This window comes from Chelonoidis abingdonii, chromosome 14, assembly GCF_003597395.2.
Source record: "Chelonoidis abingdonii isolate Lonesome George chromosome 14, CheloAbing_2.0, whole genome shotgun sequence".
Lineage (NCBI taxonomy): Eukaryota > Metazoa > Chordata > Testudines > Testudinidae > Chelonoidis > Chelonoidis abingdonii.
In genome coordinates, this window is record NC_133782.1 from 27,541,066 (window position 1) to 27,559,700 (window position 18,635).

Sequence of the window (18,635 nt, forward strand, 5' to 3'; positions counted from 1 at the left end):
ATCAGTTTAAATCTTCGGAGTTTTGGGAAATTATGGGAGAAGATTATTATTTAATGACCATAGATGTTGAGATGCAACAAATTGCGTCTTTGTAACTGTTAAAACACAAATGGCCAATATCACATGGCAAAATATACAAGGTCAATAGCCTTAAAGCAAACTAATAAATCTCAAGCAGCATATTTCTTACTTTATAAATTTCAATTATGATCAATGGAAATATTTTTCATTGGTTTATGTGTATGGTGAAATTGGCATTTACCAATAAAATTGAATTCTTCCAAGCCTAAGAATATGCTATTATTTGTAAATAAATAACCCTTTAGCAATCCCTGTTAATCTCTTGGCTTTAGTAATATCCTGTGGAAGAGTGTTCCACAGGTTAATGATGCAACTTGTGGTCCAGTCCTGTAAACCCCTATTCAAGTGAGAAGTCTTATTGAAATAAAAAAGATTAACATTTTTTGGCAGAATTGAACTCAGATGGTTGCTTCTTTGGGCCAGGATAGTACAGTGGTGGCTGCTACAGAGAATCCTAAATTAGACAGGAACCGTGGGTGAAATCTTGACCCCACTGAAGTTTTGCCACTGATTTCAATAGGGTTAAGATTTCCCACCCCATCTCTTTTGTTTGTGAAGTGTCACCATCACCTCTGGTGTGTAAATAATACAATATAATGGAGTAATTTTGATATATGTGTGTAGTGCCATTGAAGACTCTGGGACTGTGTGCATGACTGAGGATTACTCCTGTGAGTAATGGTGATGGGATCAGCCTCAAAGTTCTGAAGTGTTCTGGTGCACTGCAATGGACCAAATGCAGTCCTAGGCACAGTGAACCACCTCGGAGTGACTCTCCTGTGTGAAATCCATGTGTGTACTGCAGTACCATTCCCTAGTGCTACCGCTTGCCGTCTGCACTGTTTCGAGCCATTACTGGAGCATTTGAGATACCTGCAAGGAGTGAATGGATAATTAACAATCAAGATAGAGTTAGCTCCTTTCTTGGGTTTCCTAGTTGCTTCCGTGTTGATCTTTTAATGTTTGATCATGCAAACAGTATTTAGCACAGTGTTTTCTACCAATGGAAGGAGCTCCCGGGCATAGTGCTTTCTAGTGATGAGGCTATGTCAGGGTATATAACCAGGGGTAGGCAAGCTATGGCACGCGTGCCAAAGGCAGCACATGAGCTGATTTTCAGTGGCACTCACACTGCCTGGGTCCTGGCCACTGGTCAGGGAGCTCTGCATTTTAATTTAATTGTAAATGAAGCTTCTTAAACATTTTAAAAACCTTATTTACTTTACATACAACAATAGTTTAGTTTTATATTATAGACTTATAGAAAGAGAACTTCTAAAAACGTTAAAATGTATTACTGGCACGCGAAACCTTAAATCAGAGTGAATAAATGAAGACTTGGCACCCCACTTCTGAAAGGTTGCCGACCCGTGGTATATACACTAGTTCAAAAGTAGACTCTTGAGAAAGGAAGTATCTATTTTTCTCATATGCAGTCAGCTATTGTCTGGAGAACATGTTATCGAGAGAGTAGATTATCGAGTTGTGAATTAAAAGATTTCTCTATTTCCAGCTCTGCCTTTGTCTATAATCTTGGACAAGTGACATTTCTCTGAGCCACAGTTTCTCTATCTATAGAAGAGGGATCGCACTTAGAGCTGGCCAAAAAGTAGGGTGGGAGATGTCAAACTGAGCAAAGAAAAGAAATACTTCAGCTGAAAGCCAAAATCTTTTCATTCTGAAATGATGCCTCTCTAGGCGAGGCTCCCTGACTGGACTACATCTCCCATGATGCACCATGTTCTACCTCTTGATGTTTTATATATATGTATATTAGTAAATTCAAACTGCGAAAAAATGTTTTTTTTCATAATGATTCAAAGTTAACTCTGTTTTGATTTTTTCCAGGAGGCAAAGTATTTTGTTGAAGTTGGCGTTTTCCAAGTGAACATTATCACAGAAGCCATATTTTTCTAACAAATTTTTCAGTTAAAAAAAAAGTTAACCAGCTAAAATTCTAGTACAGTATTATGCTAGTAGTTGAGTGCTAGAAAGTGAGACTGTCTAGTTTTTTTCTCACTCTGAAAACTGAATGGAACTGAGTGAACAAATACACTCCATACCCCTTCGGTGTGGCACTCTGACCCTTTCTAGTGGTGACTGGGCACATTTAGAGATTGATGAGCCTGGTATAGCCTTGCTTGATAGAATCCTGTCTTTTAGCTCAGGCAGCAGAAATTCATGCTGTAAGACCCAGAGGTTCCAGGTTTGCTCCCCACTGCCAACAACCCACTCAGACACAGCATTACACAGCAGCAAGAACGATGAAGATTGTCAGATTTTAAAAATTCTTTCATCTTTATTGGTGAATCTTGAGATGACTAACACAGGGAAAGAGACCATGTGCCAGAATTGATGCAACCAGTGTAGCCTTGTTGACTTCAGTGGAGCCCTCTGATTTACAGCAGCCAAGAATCTGGTCCTGTGACTTTTATATATATGTGTGTGTGTGTCATATATGGAGACCTGCTACTCCCACTGGCTTTGGGTGCTTGGCATTTGACTCCTTTCCTTGATCAGCTTTGCCTGGGTCGGAAAGGACATAGAGCAGAGAAGCAAGAGACAGAGACCAGCAGATATCAACCTTCTCTGTCCGCAATTCCCCAGCCTCTCTCTGAGGAGCCACAGCATGGTCTCACCCTTGTGATGGCTGGGTGAAGAAACTTGCACTGGCACTGTCCATGATGTAACTGTCCTGGTGGAAACAGGAAAAGAACAGAACGGAAGGCTAAGGGGTAATCATTGATCCAATGTCAGTTTCCTGCTTTGCAGAAGCTCCTCTCTGTGATCTCTCCACGCTGCAACAATAGTTTTCACAGCAGAGTAGTAATTGCCCTTCTATAATATGGCAGGCACTAGCACAGCAGCCCTGGTGCAAAGCATCCAGAGTCAAAGAGGATTTTCTGGATTACCCTGGGAAAGCCAACACCATGTTCTTCTCACACAAGCTTCCTATAGGTTTACATCAATGAACATCTCTAGCATTCCAGGAGGTAGCAGTGGAGATGAAGGAAGGAGCCAATTTAGACCAAGAGGGAAATTAGGAGCTTTCTGGGGAGATTATGAGATCTGAGAGCCTGCAAATAGCAGGTACTGAAGCCTGAGGACAGTGATCCTGAGACTGGTTAGCTGCAAAGAGGGAGAAATATTGAACAAAACTAGAAAGGCAGCAAGAAAGAAAGTTCAGTGGTGACCTAGGGAAACATATGAAAAGCTGAAGCTCCCAACCAGCCTTTTGCAAGAGATCTGAGGTCTTTATTATTTGTGTTGTATTGTAAACACAGAATCCTCTTTCCTGCCAGACCTTGCTTTTTGTTTCCTATGGACTATTTCATTTTTTTTTGTAAAGGGAAACCAAAAAGAAACAAGACATGCTAGCAACCTGAAAGGGGTGGATTGGAGTCCACCTGGCTCAAACGACAAATGTTGCTCCTTGGGAAGAGTGGAAAACAAACATTTCCCAGTGACCCTTTAGTCCATTCATTAGATGCACAGCTGCAATCTGGTTTAAATGCTTTAATTAAAATCGACATTAAGAACTCACTTGCTCAAGCAGAAGAACACTAGAAGGAATATAAATGGGGAGGTTTTTAGATCTGTGACATTTGTTCTAATGAGAAAACCTTTCCCTAATATCCACCCCCACATTCAAAAATGAATCGAGGAGATTAAAGAATGACTGCTCTCATTTGCAGCCATGTGTCCTGTCATTAACATCTCCAGCTGCAAAGCAAGCATCTGCGGTTCCCTAAAGTTCACATACCTGCCTGAAACTATGCATTAAAAAGCAGTGTGCATATATACACATATACACACACACATTTGCAGTCAAACAGGTGACAGAATCCAAGGAAATTACCACAGTGTCAATTCCAGTAGAGTGTAAGGCGGGGAGAGATACTATTATAAATGACAGAGCATTCCAATTCCATCTAATGAAAGGCATATTGCGGTAGCGTTTCAGGTCTTGAAGAAGAGCAGAGAAACAATCTGTCTGTAACTGACAAAATAAGAAACACCTCCAGTAATTTACTGAAGTAGGAATATTTTTGTCTGAAAACACTGATAATGAAATGTAAAACACAAGAAAGAAGCGTAGAGCAGAGCCTGAATAACTGCTTATTGGTGATCCAGCCAAGCACTACAGCAATATTTTAGCTAGCTGAAATACATTGGTGTTGTAATTCCTCAATCAATTATCTTTGAGACATTTCTAGTCAAAAATCACCCCATTGCCTTGTGCTCCTCCCATCTGATTGTTGTGTCCACCTGTTGTCTCTCACCTTAGAGTTAGGGCTTGTCTGTACAACCTAGCGAACTGGGATGTAAGTCTACCTCACAATACTTTGATGTATACTAACTATCTGTGCTGTCTCTGCTGCCAGGCACTAGAAGTTCCAGAGCGCACTTTGATCTACCCCATTTTGAAACAGGTTTGTAAGTTCTTTGGGCAGGGGCCACATTTTTGTGTGTTTCTACAGCACTCAGTGCATTGGGGTAGGGTGACCAGATGTCCCGATTTTTGGGTCTTTTTCTTATATAGGCTCCTATTACCCCCCACCCCGTCTCGATTTTTCACATTTGCTGTCTAGTCACCCTAAGTAGGGCTAGGGCTTCTGGTTCTACTGCAATACAAACAACCAACAATTGTAAACTGTATCATGGTAACCCAACGAGTCTCAACACCAGTACACTAAGGAAGAACACCCACTAGCTACTTTACCAAAACTGTTTGCTGCGTATTTCTCTGCGTGCCTTGCAGATGAATATTATGAACAGTGGAAGCAAAGGGGACATGACACTTCTGTGGTCTGTCTTTTGACTAGATTAGCTTACATTATGCCATAAAATGGTCAAATATAAAAATTAACTACATTGCCTGATTTGCTCCAGTATACTAGAAACCCTAGTCACCCATGACCCTTAAGGACTTTCTACTTTGCCTTAGTATTTGAAAGCAGCTCTTTTCTAACCAAAAAAAGCCTTTGAAACATTAATATACCAGTACTTTATAGTCACTGCTGTTCTGGGTTACTTGCTTTGCTACTCCAAAGGAGTGAAGCTCTCACTGTTCCAACCTATCTCTTCCACCTCCCCACTGTAAGCTAAAGCAGTGTCTTCTGACCTATCCGTGAAATTTGCAGTGTAAACATCAGCCTAAATCAAAATCTCAGATGCAAATACCTTCAAAGTTTGGGAGAATTTGATTATAGATCTAAACTTCATATTCACACCTATTTTTGTAATGGGACAAATCAAAACCGTGGATCTGAACACCCAAATTCTGTTGAAGTTAGGATTAGGGCTGGAGTCTGCAGCAGGAATCCATCTCTAGGCCAACACATAACATTGTCTCCATTAAGACAGAAAGCAGTTATATATGATATTATTTTAATCACCCACATGCGGCTGGATGATAGTGCTGGACTGGTTTTAATGCAGTTGGTGCCAGATGGACTACATTTGAAACCCTTTTCCATTGGCTTGCTGAGAATGCTCCAGCATGATTTCACTTGTGGTAATGTTCTCAGAAACACCAGTTTTTAAATGAGTTTTAGAAACACTTTGTGAAAATGACTTTGAATACATCCTTGTGATTATTCACATTGGGAACCTGATTCTGAAAGTGGCATTTATCCAATCAGGAAACACCATGTGACTTATGCATCCAAGCAAAACAGCTTGGATTTTTGAAAACTGAATACTCCCAGCAAGTGTCCTGCAAACAAGCTACATATCAAGAATAATTCTGAGGGTCAGATGCTCCTCTGGTGTTAATGGGTTAAGCTGCATTGAAGTCCAGGGAGCTACACCTATTTATGCCAGTTAATAATATAACCTAGATATGATTTGGTAAACAATGTAAAATACATCTGATAAAAACCAGTCTGCTAAGAATTTGTGAACTGAAAAAGAGGGACAGTGTCTTCATGATTTTGGTGTGGATTACATCGTCACTCTGTCAAATGGAACTCAGCCATGTGATTAGTGATTTTGGGAGCCTCGGTTTCTGAAGAGCCCTGGATTTCAGAGGGTAGGTGCTCATCAATTTCTGAAAATCAGGCTCCTTTGAAGCATCCTCAAGTAGGATAGCAAATCCTGAGGCAACCAGGATCAGGCACGCTTGGCAATCTGCACCCTAGGCTTGTCAACTGTCCCTTATAACTGCAGTATATTGGAAACTGGTGACAAGCTGTCTCTTTAAGAGTGAGGGTGTCTCAGATCCCAGGGAGTGCCCCCTTTCCTGGCCACTAACTAGGACTGCCAGGAGGGGAATCCTAGTCTCCCTGCTCTACATCCCAAGGGGTTTCAAGCTCCTAGAGCCTCAGCAGGCTACAGCCCTGATTCCTTTCTTGGCCACTTGGGCACAATTCCTGGGTGCTGACCCTCAGTCTGCTACCCCTTCTCATCAATGGGGCTTTTTAGCCAACCTGCCCTTGGCCCCAGGACCGGTGTGGCTCCCCAAGACAGTGTGCTGAAGCAACAGGGGTCTTCTTCCACAACACAAAAAAGAAGTTTACAAGAGAGTGCTAAAGGAGTTGGCGGATGTGATTGCAGAGCCATTGGCCATTATTTTTGAAAATTCATGGCAATCTGGGGAGGTCCCAGAGGACTGGAAAAAGGCTAATGTAGTGCCCATCTTTAAAAAAGGGAAGGAGGAGGATCCGGGGAACTACAGGCAAGTCAGCCTCACCTCAGTCCCTGGAAAAATCTTGAAGCAGGTTCTCAAGGAATCAATTCTGAAGCATTTAGAGGAGAGGAAAGTGATCAAGAACAGTCAGCATGGATTCACCAAGGGCATGTCATGCCTGACTAACCTAATTGTCTTCTATGATGAGATTACTGGCTCTGTGGTTGAGGGGAAAGCAGTGTACGTGTTATTCCTTGACTTTAGCAAAGCTTTTGATACAGTATTCTTGCCAGCAAGTTAAAGAAGTATGGGCTGGATGAATGGACTATAAGGTGGATAGAAAACTGGCTAGATTGTCGGGCTCAACGGGTGGAGATCAATGGCTCCATGTCTAATTGGCAGCTGGTTTCAAGCGGAGTGCCTCAGGGGGTCAGTCCTGGGGCTGGTTTTGTTCAATATCTTCATTAATGATCTGGAGGATGGTGTGGGCTGCACCTCAGCAAGTTTGCAGATACTAAACTGAGAGGAGTGGTAGATACGCTGGAGGGTAGGGATAGGATACAGAGGGACCTAGACAAATTAGAGGATTGGGCCAAAAGAAATCTGATGAGGTTTAACAAGGACAAGTGCAGAGTCCTGCACTTAGGACGGAAGAATCCCATGCACTGCTATAGACTAGGGGACCAAATGGCTTAGGCAGCAGTTCTGCAGAAAAGGAGCTAAGGGTTACAGTGGATGAGAAGCTGGATGTGAGTCGACAGTGTGCCCTTGTTGCCAAGAAGGCTAACGGCATTTTGGCCTGTACAGTAACTCCTCACTTAACATTGTAGTTATGTTCCTGAAAAATGCGACTTTAAGCAAAATGCTGTTCAGTGACTCCAATTTCCCCATAAGAATTAATGTAAATGAGGGAGTTAGGTTCCAGGGAAATTTTTTTTCACCAGAAAAAAGACTATATTATATATATATATACGCACACACACACAGAGTATAAGTTTTAAACAAACAACAATAGCGATGATGATTGCGAAGCTTGGTTGAGGTGGAGGAGTCAGAGGGTGGGATAATTCCCTTACTGCTAAATGATGAACTAGCAATCGGCTGAGCCCTTAAAGGTTAACTATTTCATTCTACAAGGCAGCAGGAATGAGGGAGATATGTGCATTTCTCTTTTAAGTACACTGCCTTGTTAATTAGATCAGCTTGCTGAGACCTCAGCTGCTACAAGCTCCATCTGTCCTGAGCCCTGGTGTGTGCCCCCACTCTATGAAAGATGGGGTAAGTGGGGTGCAGGAGCAGGGGGAAGGGGACACCCTGACATTAGCCCCCCCTCTTCCTCCCCTCCTCCCACACAGAAAGCAGGAGTCTCTGGGAGCAGCTCCATGACAGAGGGCAGGAGCAGCACATGGCAGTGAGGGGGGAGGGACATCTGCAATTGCTAGCCTGCTGCAGCACAGGGAACTTAAGGGAGCGGGAGCTGATAGGGGGGTTGCCAGTCCTCCCTAGTTTCAAGCCCCCACCAGCCAGCTGCAATGGGCTGCTCTTCCTGCAAGCAGTAAACAAAGCAGGCGGCTGCCGAAGACGTTAGAAGGGAGCATTACACAACTTTAAATGAGTGTGTTCCCTAATTGATCAGCAATATAACAACAAAACAATGTTAACTGGGACCACTTTAAGTGAGGAGTTACTATATAAGTAAGGGCATTGCCAGCAGATCACGGGATCATTCCCCTCTATTCAACATCGATGAGGCCTCATCGGGAGTACTGTGTCCAGTTTTCGGCCCACACAACAAGAAGGATGTGCAAAAATTGGAAAGAGTCCAGCAAAGGGCAAAAAAAAGGATTAGGGGGCTGGAGCACATGACTTATCAGGAGAGGCTGAGGGAATTGGGATTGTTTAGTCTGCAGAAGAGAAGAATGAGGGGGGATTTGATTCCTGCTTTCTACTATCTGAAAGGAGGTTCCAAAGAGGATGGATCTAAACTGTTCTCAGTAGTACCAGATCACAGAACAAGGAGTAATGGTCTCAAGTTGCAATGGGGGAGGTTTAGGTTGGATATTAGGAAAAAATTTTTCACTAGGAGGATGGTGACGCACTGGAATGGGTTACCTAGGGAGGTGGTGGAATCTCCTTCCTTAGAGATAGTTAAGGTCAGGCTTGACAAAGTCCTGGCTGGGATGATTGAGCTGGGGTTGGTCCTGCTCTGAGCAGGGGGTTGGACTAGATGATCTCCTGAGGTCCCTTCCAACCCTGATATTCAATGAACACCATGGTGGGACACTGCTCCTTACAGTTTAATGCTCTCAGGGCATGGGCAGTTGACATAGATGCACTTTGTACAGCCTTTATGCTCAGTGATACTTAAACATGTATGATCCATGCTGTCCTGTGCTCTACACAACTGCATACGGTAAACACATGTTCCTGCCTCGGTCTCCTCACCACCGCAGGGCATTCTTTAGGCTGTGATCTGAGTCCTTGGGGCACCTGGGTGCAGGAAAGCAGGCAGGGCCCCTTTGCCCTAGGAGACTGCTACGTACTGGGTGACCTCTCCCTCCTACAGCCCTTTACCCAACTTCTGTGACTTTGTACTCTCTTGCCCTCTGCTTCCTCTACTTGCCTGGTCCCTGTGTGTCTTTATTTAAACCCCTCCTGGTCCCTTGTTCTCTTCCTGGTGACTTTCCGCTGTGCCTGCCTTCCCCTTCGCTTCTGGGGAATGAAAGTAAAAGTGGTTTTCCAAGACTTGAACTGCTTTTTTGCATAATCTTTTGAAGGGCTCAACTCACTGAATATGCCTCCTTGTGGCTAGGCCTGGGAATTAGTTCTTGCTCCACCTGGCACCCCTGAAGTAACCCCATTGGTTACTCATGTGACAATCCTCTCTCTCACTTGACAATTCAGGATGCTCTCTCCATCACTCAGCCCTCTGGCCAGGTCACTATATATAGCCCCACCCCCTCCCCAGGCTAAAGAAATCCCACCAGACAAGCTGGGGGGAAACACTGGCTCAGTGGCTGGTAAGGAAACCCAAAGATGCCTGCTAGTCTGAATTCAAACCCAGGGACCCTCTGGTCTGCCCAGTCTCATTACCATTTCCCTGGGTTCCTTCTTACCCCACCTCTCTATTTAGGTTTGCCAACTTTCTAATTGCAGAAAACCAAACACTCTTGCTCCACCCCTTCTCTAAGGCCCCCCCCACACTCCATCCCCACTCATTTTCACCAGGTGACAGATGAGAGGTTTAGGATGCAGAAGGGGGCTCTGGGCTGGAGCCAGGGCCAAGGGGTTCAGAGTGTGGGAGAGGGCTTCGGGCTGAGGCAGGAGATTGAGGTATGGGTACAGCTGGGGGTGCAGGCTCCAGGGTAGAGCCAGAAATGAGGGGTTTGAGGGGGTCCAGTCTGGACATGGGGATGCAAATGAGGGGTTTGGGGTGCAGGAGGGGACTCTGGACAGAACCAACTGTGCTGACCAGAGCTACCAGGGTCCCTTTTTGACTAGGCATTCCAGTTGAAAACCAGACACCCGGCAAGCCTATCTCTATTGTCTGTCTCTGGGTTTACCACTATGTCCTCCTCCACTCTCTATGGCTACTTCTCCACTCGCTAGGCCTCCTGTAAAACTCCCTAATCCAGGACATGGCTTACTCACCCCATAGAGCTCTGCCTTGTTCCTAGCCAACACTCCTTCCCTCCAGGGAGTGACTACAGACCTCTCAATAGCCCCTTCCAACGCTCACTTCCTTGCTTTATAATCCTAGCCCAACTCCTGCCCCAGCAGGGCTTCATCTGCCATTAGGCCCTGTCAAGCCCTGGTTCCTTTCCAGGTGCAGCCTCTAGAGTTAATTGGCCCCTCCTGACCCTCATCAACCTGCTTAGGGCTTGTGTAGGGTGGACACCCCATTACAGAGCTAAGTGCCATTGTTAACCTTCAGTATTTCCCATTGTCCCTGCTACAGGCCCCGTCAACAATGGTGGAGCCACATACCTATAAGCATTCATGACACAGTAATCTTTCATAATTCATCTTCACATTGTCAACCAGAATTCATCAATTGTACAGAGATAGTCCCAGATCATCACAGAGGGATTTCCTGGTCCTGCTTGCAGGCTCTGAGGGAAGCCATGCCACCTGGGTCCTCGGAGGCAGGCAGCAGACAGCCACAAGCAGGGGGAAGATTTCCCAGCACCATCGCTTCCCCCAACTTGTGGTGTGTGTGTGTGTATATATATATATAAGGACTGTCAAGTGATTAAAAAAATTAATTGCAATTTAAAAAAGTAATCTTGATTAATTGCATGGTTTAAAATAATAGAATACCATTTATTTATTTATTTAAATATTTTTGAATATTTTCTACATTTTCAAATATATTGATTTCAGTTACAACACAAAAAAAGTGTACACTGCTCACTTTATATTTATTTTATTACAAATATTTGCACTCTAATAAAACAAAAGAAATAGCATTTTTCAGTTCACTTTATTACAAGTACTGTAATGCAATCTCTATCATAAAAGTTGAACTTACAAATATAGAATTATGTCAAAAAATAACTGCATTAAAAATAAAACCAAGTAGAACTTTAGAGCCTACAAGTCCATTCAGTCCTACTTCTTGTCCAGCCAATCGCTCAGAAAACCAAGTTTGTTTATATTTGCAGAAGATAATGCTGCCCGCTTCTTGTTCACAATGTCACCTGAAAGTGAGAACAGGCTTTCACATGGCACTGTTGTAGCTGGCTTTGCAAGATATTTACGTGCCAGATGTGCTAAAGATTCAAATGTTGCTTCATGTTTTGTTTTTGAGTATAATTATATAACAAAAAAAAATCTACATTTGTAAGTTGCACTTTCACAATAAAGAGATTGCACCACAGTACTTGTAATATGAGGTGAATTGAAAATGACTATTTCTTTTGTTTATCTTTTTACAGGGTCAATATTTGTAATAAAAATAAATATAAAGTGGGCACTGTACACTTTGCATTCTGCATTGTAATTGAAATCAATATATTTGAAAATGTAGAAAACATCCAAAAATATTTAATACATTTCAATTGGTGTTCTACTGTTTAACAGTGTGATTAAAACTGATTAATTTAGTTGCAGCCTGGCACACAGGGTCACAGTGCTGCTCAGGTTTGGCCTGATCTCCCATCATGGAGTTGCAGCTAGACCAAACCTGAGCATCACTGCAACCCTGTATACCAGGTTGCAATGCCTGGAGCAGGGAGCCAGGTCCAGTCCCGTGAGAAAGGAGAAAGTGCTGAAGGGTGAGTATGGGGCTGACTCGCTCACCTGCCCCCTCTCTGTGCCTCCCCCCAGTCCCCATTCCTGGGCCTCTCATCCCCTGGCAGCAAGACCCAAACCCTAAGGGGTGGGGAATGAATAAAACAAAATAATAATAAATTCCCCAAAAGTAAAAGAAAAAATTATACAAAATCAAAAGGATTTCATAGGGCTCTACATATGCAGTACAATCAAGTGAACTCTTGATCTTCTTTTTGACAGACTAAACAGATTGAGCTCCTCAATGCTCTGACAATAGCCATTTTTTGAGTTCTTCTCCGCACTCTCTCCAGATTTTTCAACATCCTTTTGAAATGTGGCCTCCAGTATCGGTCTCACCAATGTCACATAAAAGCATTTCCCTGCTCTCACTGACTGCACGGTTTATATGTCTGAGGTTCTCATTAGCTCTTTTTTGTCAAAATTATGGGAACTGCAGATAGATTTTTAAACAAACTGATTTCTTATTGATATGGGACCAGTTGTGTCAACCTTACTCTTGTTTAAAACCTTACTCTGGAAACAGCTATATAAAACTTAATGGGGTACCGTGGCATAAGGCACAACATGAAGTGAGCAAGAATGTTTAAAATAAAAGGTAAGTGAAATTCACCCTTCAGCATTCATTGCAAGTGTGGTTGTTCTGCATTTTTTATACCATGCAGAAGGCTAGAACTTAGGCACTAATTACATCTCTCTGGATTTATAACATCTCTGATCTTGCAGTGAATTCAAAATAACATATAGCAAGTGTATAACTAAGTCCTTTTAAGTAAGTAACTACAAAGTGCATAAAAATGCTTAAGGGGAAAGAGCCTTTGTACAGAATTCAGCATGTGAAGTCAGATCTCATTGAAAGATTGAACAAACAGACCTGTTACCCTTGCAACTGGACCTGATAGAAAAGACAGAGGCCTTTCCTTTGTTTGCCTCCTAATGTACTGGGGCTTCATTATCTTTTTATAGCAGTACTGTGATTCTTAAAGCTATCCCCCTGTATCAGCAAGCACTCCGTGATGGTCTGTCACTGGTGATATTGTTACTATTATTAATTATTTGTATTGCTCTAGCACCTGGATATCCCAACCAGTATCAGGCCTCCATTCTGCTGGGTGCTGTATACGGGCACAGCAAGAGAATCTCCATCCTGAATCGAAACAGACAAGGCAAAGTGCAGGAAAAGGTGTTATATTCATGGCATACACAATAAAATGTTCTTGCTGGAAGGTTGCAGTGCAATGCTACTTTATTTCTTACAAGCCAGAATGATATGGCAACAAATTACAGAAAGAGACAAAGCAGGCTGCTCCCTAAAACAGAAAGGCACAACTCACCCCACCTTACTGAAGGCTGTTTTTTTCCAGATTATACCCTTCATTACAGAGTCCCTTACACACCAACAAGGACCAAAAACAAAGTGATAGCTTGCAATTCCATTTTGTCCAAGGGCTGTCAGTCCTGGCATCTTTCACCAGCATGAAAAATAAAATACTAATAAAAAGATGCTTCTGGCTGTTGAGTGCTTGCATTGTAGTGCCTCACTCTGAGCATTTTTTTTCCAAACAAGACAGTTAGGGTATAGGAAAGAGGGATTTCCAAACTGCATGAAATGAAACAGAAGAGACTGGATTTCATTAGGCTGCAATGAGAAATGCAAAAACTTTGGAAGTCAAGTTTTTCCAACATTGCAGCTCGTTTGCTGGGAACGTCACATTTTGTTTCAGTAGTAAATACAAGATATGAGTTACGTTTTATATTATGGTAGCATCCAAAAACCCCAGCCGTGATTGGGACAACATTGTGCTGGTTGTGGTTCAAACACAGGGTTAGATTCTGGTCTATCTAATCCACTTGTGTAGGAGCTTACAAGGGGAGAAGGTGCTTGTTTGTTCCTCTGCACTGGCTTCCGCTTTGCGGGTAGCAGTGCAGTGTGGGGAGAGCAGCCCTGCAAGGTGAGCTGGGAATGGGTGGGTGGGGCGTGGAGAAGGCTGAATCATAATCTGCTTCCTGGGTTGTTCCCAGAGTGGCACCTTACACTGCTTCGTACCCAGGACTCCTGGAAAACCCACAATTGTTCCTTAGGAAAGAGACAATCCGTTCCTCGGTGGGAGAGGCTGTGCAAAGAATGATTTTTTCAGTTCACTGGCAGTGGTTCCAAAAAAAAAAAAAAAAAAACCAAACAAAAATTTGTCGTGGGTAGACCAAAAATCTTGTTTTGATTTGGAGAGTTTGTTTTTGTTTTGTGAGTAAATTTGCAGGGGATTCCAAAACAAAACGATGTTTCAAACTGAAATGTTGAAAAGCTTCATTTAAAAAAATGTTGACACAAACCGTTTCAATTTAAATTGATTTATTGTCTCGACAGTTCCACACACCAAAACACAAATGCGTGAAATGTATAATCTGCATTTTTCAACCCAGAAAAGATTTGGACAAACATTTTCGCCCAGCTCTGCTTACAATCCAAAAGGTGCAGGCATCAGGCAGTACCTAGGCAATTGTAAGCTTGAAGAACATGCTGTCAGGTGAGTAATGCGAACAGGCAGGGCGCCTTCCGAATTCTCATCTCCAGGATGCCCCTGAAGAGGTGCATTCAGCCTAGAGCCAGGGTCGCACTCAGGCATTGTGTGCAACTGTCCCTAAGATCTGCTGCCCTGCAAGCTTCTTCTGGGGTGTTATCACTCCCCTTTTTCCAAGGCACATTTCTGCCCACAGCACTGGTGGCACGAGTGCAAAGGAGGTGCTGTGTTGTAGCTGGAGCCCTGGAATGCTGGCTAATGGGTAATTGCAACACCTGGGAAGAGTGCGATGTATCCTCCACTCTGAACCAGTGCAAGGAGTGGTCATAATCTGTCCCTTCTTTACTTAACGCATGTGTAGATTTATATGATGCCTGTCCCTGCAGAATTAGACTCCAGAATCCAAACTGTCAAAGATAATTAAGTGTCTAGGTTTTACTGTTGTAAAAAAAGGGCTCACAAGGTGATCTGAGTATAAACTGAGGCAGCAGTTGTCTTCCTGAGTCTGTAGAGAGACACCCTGAAGCAATTGCCTAATTCATTCCAATGAGATGTTCACTCTGAAGCATAATGATATCAACACTGTTAACAACATTGCTGCTGATCATTTTAACAGATCCATCCAGCGAATGCGCTCATCCACCACTGCTGGATACAGTGCTGGATAGTTGGGTGAGGAGAGGGGAGCAGTTATGTTCAGAAACAGGTTGTTGGGTGGGAGAGCAGATGTTCAGACTCCCCCAAACTGCTGTGCCAACAAAGAAGAACTAATGAAGAGATATGTCCTCTTGGCAGTGCCAAGAGTGTCACCTGCTCCCCAATGCCCAAAGTCCCACCTATGCCATATCCAGTGGCTGCAGCCATCAACTTCCCCCACCCCAACTGCTGCAATTCAGACCTGCCCTGTTAATGCAAAGAGCTGCACCACATGGAGAACTCCGGCAGAGAATACGAGAAAAGAGATTTTATATAAAAACAGAGAACACAATGGAAATGGGCACTGACTGCGTTATTCATTGCCATATCTAACTCTATAGAAGCCCCTAGTTTTTCATTTATGAGAAGCTGCTGTAAATTTGCAGGACTATTTCAGAACTCAGCACCAGAATGCCACAGAATTCATCACTGGATCCCCATAGAAACAAGGAGGGCAGGCAGAAGGTAGGTTCAGCATGCTGATGACTATACTGGTAGCATGGAGGCATGTCTGTGTCCAGTCAAAACACACTCTTCTCATGTTATGGAGAAAGATAAAAAGTCAACAGCAGCTCAGCTGGGGAGGGAGGAGATGAGAGTGGTAACTTCGGGATTAGTGCTGACTAAAAACATTGTGGTAGAAGTTAAAAAGAACTCTCCCTCTCTGGGTAGCAAGTGTGACATAGTCTTAAAAAGATGCAAACCCTTATATAACAGCACATACGCTGTGGCACAATGGCATGCCAGCTGCGACCAGTAGCAACCCATGCATGCGCCGCTGCAGCATATCATGGCACATGCCAGGTGTGGCCAGTTGTCCCCCATGCGTGCCCCGCTGCAGCATCTCGTGGCACATGCCAGCTGAGTTGGCTGGTTTAAGATTAGTTGGGAATCCATTAGAGAGACGAGGGGCTAAATCCTGTTTTCTGTCACTCTGGATTGACTCCATGGATGTGAGTGGAGTCACTCTGGGGTTATAGCCATGAAGCTGAAAACAGAACGTGGACCACAGTCCACACTACATAATCCCCTCACACTGCCCGCCTCTGATCTCTACTCTGGATGTTCTGCCAATTGCATGGCTCCCAGTCCCTCATGCTCCATCATGCAGACCAGGAGAGAGATGAAAACTATTCGTTCGCCAGACACCACTCCCCAGCCAACACATATTCAGGTATCAAGAAGATCAGGAGACTGTTACATACAAGTGGTATCCTTGCATCTCCGAGCGGGGTTAGACAGTCATCACTGCCGATCTTTCTTTCTTGACTAGAGATGACTGAAATTAGGTGGAGGGAACTAAAGGGGTTGCTGAATAGGAGAAGGGAAAGGGCTGTCCCAGCTTATTCAGATTTGAGTCCTTTCCTCCATGGAACTTATAATGACTGGAGAAAAGAACTGGGAATTGTCAGTTTTATCTGTGAGCTGCAACTACCTTCCAATGTGGCTAGGTGCCAGGCTGTGCTCCCCTGGGAGTCTCAGGGTGTCCCTAGAGAGATCATTGTGCTGATCATTGTACAAGGAGAGTGGAGAAGGTCAAAAGAAAGAAAGAAAGTTTCACCAACATACACAGACACTTCTATTTTCCAAACTCTTTTGCTGGCATTTGCCCAGGTTTTGGAATCCGGTTCTAGCTGCTAATGAATCATTCTGCTTTCTTGTAAACACGACCCTTATTAGATTCACAAGCATGTGTTTGTTTCTATTTATACCTCTGCTTCCTATTAATATTTAAGGACACCACTGTGTAACTCTTGAATTCTTTCTTTCTGCCCTTTAGCGTCGATGGTCCTCTCTCCCCAGACTCTCTTCTCAGCCTGTCAGTTTGTCTCTGACCCTCTCTCCCCATTGGCCTGACCCTGCAAGGGATGGAGTGCCTCCTGACAGAATCAGGCTTCATCTCTCTTCTTCAGTTTCCCTCTCTCTTCTTTGTTTGTCTGAACAACAAGCATTTTGGAACTATGTCCTCAAGGGCTGAGATCTTCAAACCCATATAAAGGGTGTGAAGACCCAATTCCATTAGAAATCAATGGGAATTCGGTGTCCAAATGCTAAGCAATTCAAAATTCCCACCTTAAAAATATCTTGGCTCATCAGCTTATTCCTGAAGCAAGTCATTAACCCAGTGGTTTATCGTAACTCTTGCTCCTTCCGTTTAAAACAGATGTCTCATTATTTCACGGGGTCAGAGTGCTGGGCTTTAATAAGTAAAAAACAAAGCATCACTAATATTATCTCCATGCTCTGTATTTGGGGACGAGGCTCTCTGTGTGTGTGCGCTAGGGGCAGCCTTCTAATGTAAATGTGCATCTACTGTGTCTTTTATAAGCACAGGCTTTCTCCGGGTGCCTAATGAGAGCATGGAGAGAAATGGCAACGAAAGCAAAAGAACACAGAGCCTGATATTAACGTAAAAGTTAGGTTGACATAGCTAGAGGAGCTCAGGGATGTGAAAAATGTACACCCCGGCACCTTGTAGCTACACTGACGTAGATGCAGCTAGGTCTACAGAAGAATGCTTCCTCCAACCCAGCTACCACTGCTCAGAGGTGAATGACCTACCGTGATGGAGAAACCCCTTCAGGTGCTGTAGGAAGTGTCCGCGACTTCTCCAGTGTAGCTGAGCTGCTGGAGTGCTCACAATGTAGACTCCTCTTCAAGCTAATTAACAGGAAATTAAATTAAAGTGACACACACATATATTCTGGGCTTCTCCATCTGAGAGGAGAGAGCACTGCCAAGGTGTCATTAGTCATTCTTGCCATCCACTGTTCTGTTCCCACTTTTACCTCACCAATTGCCTGGGGAGGGGAGGGAGAGAAGGATGGCAAAGTCAATACGATAATTCTCATTTACATAATAATTTCCTGGTATTGTGCTTAATAGTCTGAGAGCAACTGGAAAAGTATAGAGAGTCCAATCTTTAAGAAGCTTCAATGCACTAATTGAAATTAAATTACATGAAACTCAGTCTCTGTCTTCTGCTGGGCGAGAGATAATACACAAGCTCTAGTTTTATGCATTATTATTAATATTGATAAATGAACCACTGTGACCGCCCCAGAATTGCTTCCCAGATGTATTTTCCCTTCCCTCATTGAGGATAAGCCTGGGATGATATTTTTCCACATTAAAATGCCTCATTTGGTGCCCATGGGAATGGAATCCGTTAGCATTCGAGACAGTCATTATGGCAGGTAGCAGTGCCTACTGGAGGTGCTAACGCCGGGTAATGCAACTGCATTCTCTTTTTACATTTCTTCACTTACGTTATAGCTCAATTAATCTGTCAGGGTGACATTTCCATCTCAAACTAAATGTTTTGAGCTAGATTGGCAACCCTGCAAGTGTCGAAGTCTTAATGCTTGATTCCCAGAAACTGGTCCAGCAGCAGGACAAACTTCTCCTACACACTG

At 43.5% G+C, this 18,635-nt stretch overlaps 1 protein-coding gene across 1 annotated transcript in view; it reads right to left on the reverse strand.

Moving 5' to 3' along the window:
- RALY (RALY heterogeneous nuclear ribonucleoprotein) overlaps positions 1 to 17,897 on the reverse strand; it is a 313,721-nt gene extending 295,824 nt beyond the window's left edge. The window contains exon 1 of the mRNA XM_075072316.1: positions 17,782 to 17,897. The gene's annotated coding sequence lies outside the window, so the exon portion shown is untranslated. The remainder of the gene's footprint in view (positions 1 to 17,781) is intronic.
- Between the last annotated feature and the right edge of the window lie 738 nt (positions 17,898 to 18,635).